The sequence below is a fragment of the Onychomys torridus genome, unplaced genomic scaffold (assembly GCF_903995425.1).
Source record: "Onychomys torridus unplaced genomic scaffold, mOncTor1.1, whole genome shotgun sequence".
Taxonomy (NCBI): domain Eukaryota; kingdom Metazoa; phylum Chordata; class Mammalia; order Rodentia; family Cricetidae; genus Onychomys; species Onychomys torridus.
In genome coordinates this window covers 1,670-9,216 of record NW_023411498.1, presented here as the reverse complement: position 1 = coordinate 9,216, position 7,547 = coordinate 1,670, and the positions used below count along the sequence as shown (strand labels likewise).

The window sequence follows — 7,547 nt, the reverse complement described above, 5'->3', positions numbered from 1 at the left end:
TACTTTTTTACTATTTCCTTAAATTTTTTAAAAAATATATTTTTGGATTTATATATATATATATATATATTTGCATACATAGACAAACATGTGGATGGCGGAGAACAACTTTGGTCATTGACCTGAAGGAGCTGCGGCATTCACATACTCCTTCATTGTCTTAGCACAGGCTCTGTGTTCATCTACACTAGTTCCTCCAGTTTCCTGCTGGGATTCTCAGGAAGTAGGTGCAGATTCAGTCCTGGGTGAGTTCTGTCTCCTTTCTCTCCCTGTGTTCTCTGGACTCTGTCCTGCACAAGCTCGTCCTTCTCCATCTCCACAGCTGAGAACACTCAGAGAGGAAGCTCAGGTGAGGGCCTGTCCTGGACCACTTACCTTTGCTTCCCCCAGAGGGAGATCATCAGTACACAGACCGGGGTTATGAGCACAGCTGTGGCCAATACCACCCCGACCGTGGCTCCCAGGTTCACAAGTGAAGGATTCCTCTGGCCCTCTGTGTCCTCCAGGCCAGCTGTGGTGACTGCAGAGGTGGTGATGGAGGGGCTCTGCCTGGTGGTGCTGATGGCTGGGGAGAGATGAGGAGTGAGCTGATCCCCGGGGATGAGGGAGGGACGGGGTGAGTGTCACACCTTGTCTTCTCTGTGGAATTGGGATGGGGAACAGCTGTTAGAAGTTCACAGAGAGGGAAACACATGCTGAAGACTGAGACTCCAGGAGAACAAGCTCAAATGTTCACTCTCCACCTGTCCTGGAGGTGTGTCCTGGATGGTCATCTGGTCACAGACAACTAAGCCCCAGAAGTACTGTTGTTTTCTCATAGATGTAGGTAACATGCAGATAAGACTCAGTCTATAGAGTGTTTGCTCTTGGGAATTTAGAACCTGAGATTGAACCCTAGTATCCATATCAAGAGCTTGGTGTACTGGGTGTGGCCTTTAATCTTAACCCTAGAAACATGGTCAGCCAGATCTCTGTGAGTTAAAACCAGCCTGTCTATATACATTTCGATCAATACCAAACAGAGCTGAGTGAGCTGTAATCCCAGCACTGAGGATCTGGAGACAGGCAGTCCCTGGGGCTCACTGGTCATATAGCCTAGTCTACTTAGCAAACTTGAAGCTAGTGAGAGACCCTGTCTCAAAATAAGGGAAGGACACCTGAAGTTGTCCTCTAGGTCCACATGTATACCCTGAAATGTGAACATTCACACACACACACACACACACACACACACACACACACACACACCTGAATTAACAGACCACCCACATGTTCTCACACACTGAATACATAAGTATGTATAGCAGAAAATATATAGTTTTAGCCATAAGTGAACAGGTCATTGTAGGGCAGAGTACATTCATCTCTCTACAAACATCACTAAGGTTAATTTCCACAGTATTTACATATTTGGATACACTAGACCAACAGTTCCCAACCTGTGGTTCGATACTCCCACAGTGGTAGAATATAATATATTCTGCATATAAAATATTTACATTATGATTCATAACAGTAGCAAAAGTGCAGTTATGAAGAAGCAATGAAAATAATTTTATGGCTGGGGGGCAGTCACCACAACATGAGGAACTGTATTAAAGGGTCTCTGCATCAGGAAGATTGAGAACCACTCTAGACCCAAGAAACAGCTCCTTTCCCTCCTAGCCCGGAGCCCTGGCAGCTGCTAGTTGACATTACATCAGGTCAACATGGCGGCCATAGAGACTGCAGAAAACTGAGCTGTAGGTGTCCACGCACAGGGTGGCTTAATCCAGTCAAGAGTCACTGCTAGATGTGGTGGCCCAGGCCTCTAATTTCAGCTCTTGGGAGATAGAGGCACATAGATATCTGTGAATTCCAGAACAACCAGGGATAAATGGTGAGGCCCTGTCTTATAAAAAACAAAACACAAAATATGAATATAAAAACATACAAAATATAAAAAAAAAGCCACAGAGCAAGATTGTGATCAACAACTAAGTACACAGAGTCTCCAGCTCCTGAAGGGCCATGTGAAGGGCCTAGGTGTAACAGTCACACAGTGACAAGGCTGGACCTCAGTGCTCCCTATGAATGGGACTGCATTACTTCTGCTGCAGAGGAGAGACAAGGACCAGAAGACAGAGCACCCATATCTTGAAAATGGAGACATTATATCCTAAGACTCTTGGAGCTTTTGTAGGAGAGGTGAGGGTAAGAAGGGAAGGAGAGGGGGTATGGGAATGGAGAGGAGACAAGGGAGTGGGTAGGGAGAGGTGAGGGATGTGTCCTGGGGAGCTAGGAGGGGAAATGGGGGGCTGTGGTGCTAGATGGCAGTGTACGGTTGGATGGTAGGACACCAAGAACATCCAGTGGGCACCTGCTGTTTGTTCTGGGCTTAGGTTGGAGCTGTGTGGAGATGCTTCATACAGGGACTCATTGGATCCCTGCCCCAGGACCAAGTGCGTCAGTTACAGCCTGGAGGAGTCACTCAGTTGAGGTCCTGGAGAAGTTAGTCCAACTGAGGTCATAGAGAAGTGGCCTGGCCTGCAGTGTAAGTTTGGGACAGAAAGTGGGTAAATCGACTAGTGGGGGTATGCTGGATCCTACAGAGGGCGTAGGGTTCATCTTAGCAGAGAATGATAGACAAGGTCAGAGAAGACAGCAAAGGCTCATCACAACTACAAGGGAAAGATCCTGTTGTCACAGCCTGGGCAGAGCCAAGGGAAAGGAGTATGAAAGAAAGCTCAGAACTGTGGAGCCTGCAGTGACATCCAGAGAATGAGGAAGCCAGAGGCATCAAAGCCAGAGCCAGGGTGGCTCACCATGGGTGATGGTCAGGTGGGTCCCTCCAATTGTCTGCACATTCTCCACGCCATGTCTTGTATTCAGATGAACTCGGCAGAAGTACACTGTCTGGTCCTTCTCCTTCAAGTTCAGGATTCTGAGGACTCCGGATGTCTGAGGCTATGTCCAGTTCAGGATGAGCCAGTTCTTGAAATGCTTATGTATGAAAGTCGGGGTGGAGTTGTAGATAAATTCCCCATGGAAGTGCTTCCATCTGCAGAGAATCCTCATCTGTGGATCCTCTGCCAACTCCCAGGGGAAGTAGAAGGAGAAGGGGATCTCGAGAGAGCTGCCCTGGACACCAGAGAGGTGTGCTGGTTGGTTGACCCCAAAGGGTCTTTCTCTGTTGGATCCTGCTGAGTAACCTGGAAAGGATGGGGAGAATATGATGTCTCTGCAAGGGATGGAAAGGACAACCCAGAGCTTCCTGAGCCATTATCCATACAGTACAGGACAGATGAGGACAGGTTGGGCTGGACCATCTCTGAGGATGAGCTCTTTCTTCAGGCACAGAGCACTGGTGTCTCCTCTAGCAGACAACTGACCAAATGACAGCCCACTCTACCCAGCCCCACCAGCCCCTCCTGTGGTTAAGGTAGAGTCCCTGCTAACAAGGTCCCCGAACTCACCAGCTTGCAGGCATGCAGCTGACAGCAGCAGAAGCAGGATCCAAGCCATGGCCTGATTCCCTCCAGGAAGTGAGACCAGCAAAGCCACCAGGCAGGAGAGGAGGATCTGTGAGGGACCCTTGGGTGCACAGGACTCAGGAAGAATCAGGGTAAAGTGAAACACAACCTTTGGGCCTTCTCATGTGGAGAACTGAGTCGGAGAAGAACCTCCCCATCCCCAACTCCTTGTGACCAGCAAACTTCCTTCATCATTCTGGTTTCTCCTTTCTCTTGTTACAGAAGATCCTCCCTGTGGTCACTGACAGGATGGCCAGGCCTTTGAGCCTAACCCCCATTTTGACAGGAAGATATGGAATTGACCTCACCATGCCGGGCTCTCCTCTCTTCCACCTGGACCTCCTGTCTTGTCCAGTCTTGTCCATTTCCTATGTGGCCTGTAATCACTGTTTCCTCACCTCCAGATTTCCTCCACTCCTGCCCTCCCCCTCCTCATGTGTTTCTCATTGTGTCTTCCATCATGCTGGTTGTCTTGTCTGTCTGTCTGTCTGTCTGTCTGTCTGTCTGTCTATCTTTCTAATAACCTCAGGCACAGAAGTGGTCAGTTTCTGCTCACTTCAGACAGTGAAGATGGAGGTGATGGGAAAACACATTCCGTCCCCAGCCCTAGCTCGGTGTCCTCACCACCATCTGCTCTTTGTCCTCTTCTTGTCCTTCAGGGACTCTTCACAGCACCCGGCAGAGCCAAGGCCCAGTGGACACTCTCACCCTGGCCTGCTCGCTGCTGCCGAGTCTGTAACTACCCTGGGCTTCCTGGGTGACTGTCTCCCTTCCCTAGACAGTGACTCCAAAGCTACTCCAGCTTCTGAAGGAGACTTTCTACCTCCTCCAACCTTCACACACCTCAGAAGAGGATGGCAAGGATCAGAGAAGCCCTGGGACACGTCACAGGACTGCCACATGGCAGGTTGACTGGACTTCATCCCATCAAGTACTTGTAGTCCTCCACTCCACACACACTTCAGTCTGCCTGCTCGGTGCAGCATCTGAACTCCCCTAAAAGGCTATGGATATGCTTCTGGGTTTACAGGAGGAATGTTTCCAGAAAGCACTTGAGTGACACCTTCTAGCTGTGGCTGTTGTAGAACCTTCTTTGGATGAAGTGGAAAAAAGACTCACAACATCAGTGTATCACTTGTGACATGTTGCCTGGGACATCTCCAACAGTGGACACACTGAACAGTGACTAGGGTGGAGGTGTGAGGGGTGGGGGCAGAGGCCGTGGTGACCTCAGGGCCATTCTGCAGGAGGGACATCCTACCCTTCCCCATGACAGGGTTCCATCAGTTCCATGGAAGACAAGAGTGTACCACAGGAAGTGGCATCATTCTCCCTGAGTGACATGTGCAGAGGCAACTTCCCATTTCCTTAGATTGCTGCATTGACTGCCTTCTCCATGCCTCCCTGCAGGTGGCTGTGCAGCCACCTCTGTCCCATCTGCTGTCTCTGCCTTCCCCACAGTCCCCATGGTCCTCAGATCCCTTGACCTGAACCAGGCACAAACACTCATGGCCTCACTGTCATCAGCACATGGACTCACTTCTGTATCCATCCATGCTGCCCTTGGAGACACAGATGCACAGAATCTCTGGGATGAGTTCGCTCCAAATGGTTAGTAAGGAGAAGGAATGGGTCTATTGTACCTGTCAGAAACCACCACACACACCCCTGTTATTGAATGGATTCTCATATATCTCATGCTGGGCCTTGAACTTCTTATGTAGCCAAGGATAACCTTGAACTCCTACAGATCCTCCTCTCTGCTCTCCCAAGAGCTGAGTTGACAAGTGTTCTGCTTTGTGCCCCTATCTCCTCCTGGAGGTAGAACCCAGGGTTGTGTGCAGTAAGCATTCTACCGGATGAGCCTTGTCTTTATCCACAGGGAGGTATTAGAGGGGCTCTCCTGGTCTTGACTACTCTCCTCCAGGCTTCATCTGACCTTGCCTTACTGTCTGGGGTCTGTGAACTAGGTCACTGGATTGCTATGTCTCTGAAGGAAGGGCTGGACCTGATGAGGCCGCCATGTCAGGTGTTAGACCCCAGCATTTTTACACAACAGGCCCTAGTGAGTTCTGTAAGAACCCAATGCTTCAACTTGTGCTCAGCCTCACTGCTGCCCCCTGCTGGATGGACACTTAGTCCCAAGTCATGGGCTCTGTTCTAGTTTCAAGTCCTGGACTCAGTTGCATCCCCATAGGGACCTGCTGTGGGATGATTTCTGTCCAGGATGCTGTAAGCAGTCTCCTGCAATGCCCACTCCATTTCCCCAACAGCAGTGACTGTGCCCTGCAGCCATGATGCTTTCACAGGGGAGGGGCACTTTCTGTGGAAGAGCAGCCTGGAGCTTTGGTGTGCACACATGGGGCTTCTGCACGCATATGACCATGGAGAGTGTCAGACTGCAGTGTCAGAACCTGGCTGCTTTTCAGGATGTAGCACAAGTGTGCCCTGACCCCACAGAGTAAAAAAATAATTAAAAAATTAAAAACAATATGTGCTACGTATGATGGTGCATGCCTTTAATTCTAACTTTTGAGAGACAGAGTCAGAGGCAAATTGATCTCTTTGAGTTTGAGGCTAGCCTGGTCTATATGTGCTGTTCCAGGCCATCAATGGCTACATAGACCTTGTCTCAAAAACAAACAAACATACAAACCCACCCCAAAATAATAAATCAAACAAACTCCAAATCAATAGAAAGAAACAAAACCAAATTAAACAACAAAATCCTAAAACAAACAAACAAAACCCTGAGATGGATGGTGTCTTAAGTAGTAATGTTGGATGTTGTCCTCTGGCCTGCACATATGTGAGCACACACTTACTTGTACACACATGCACCTACACACAGACACATACAATCATGCAAGATGCATTTAATAGCTGATCTGTCCACACATATTTACCATGTCCTCGTCCTGAGTAAACATGACCAGAGCAAGGTTGTGATCAACAGCAAAGCACCGAGTCCCAGCTCCTGCAGGGCCATGTGATGACCACAGGGGTAACAGCCACACAGTGACGAGGCTGAACCTCAGTGCTCCTGTGCATGGGACTGCCGTTACTTCTGCTGCAGAGGAGAGGCAGGGACCAGAAGACAGAGCAGCCACATCATGAAAATTATTCTGAAGAGCCTTTGGGCTTGTGTAGGAGATGTGACCACAAGGAAGGAGAGAGGGGATTTGGGAGCCTGAGGTGACATCAAGGGAACAAGGAAAACAGAGGCTTCCAAGCCAGAGCCCCGGTGGCTTCCATGATGGTCAGCTGGGTCCATCACCAGCTGCCAACTCTCCATGCCTTTGGTGGTGTTCAGCCTAACTTTACAGAAAGGTGGTCTGGTCCTTCTCCAGAAGGTTCAGGATTCTGAGGACTCCGGATGTCTGATTAGGTTCCAAGTCTCACCTCCTGGCTTCATCTGGCCTTGCCCTACAGTCTGAGGTGTGTGGGTAAAAGTTCACCGAATGCTCCATCTGTCAAGGAGGGGTTGACCTCACTAGCCTGACATATATCAGGTCCTGGACCCCAGCATTTTTACACAACAGACTGTGGCTGCTTCCTCAGGATCCCAGCTGCCCCTTGTGCTCAGCCTCACTGCTGCCCCCTGCTGGTTCCTGAATCCCAAGTCATGGGCTCTGCTCTAGTTTCAAGTCCTCAGTTGTTTTCCCCAGGGACCTGCTGTGGGATGATTTCTGTCCAGGATGCTGTAATTGGTCTCTTGTAGTGCCAACTGTTTCATTTATTTATTTTATTATTATTATTATTTTAAGATTTATTTATTTATTATGTACTATGTTTCTGTCTGCATACATGCCTGCATGCCAGAAGAGGGCACCAGATCTCATTGTAGATGGATGTAACCCACCATGTGGTTGCTGGGAATTGAACTCGGGATCTCTGGAAGAACAGTCAATGCTCTTAACCTCTGAAACATCTCCCCAGCCCGCCAACTGTGTTTCTTCCAACAGGGGTGACTGGGCCATGCAGCCATGATTCTATCACAGGGGAGGGGCACTTTCTGTGAAAGAGCAGCCTGGG

General features: G+C 49.2%; 1 pseudogene; it reads right to left on the bottom strand.

Moving 5' to 3' along the window:
* Positions 1-371: 371 nt before the first annotated feature.
* LOC118575174 lies at positions 372-3,628 on the bottom strand (annotated as a pseudogene).
* Positions 3,629-7,547: the final 3,919 nt, after the last annotated feature.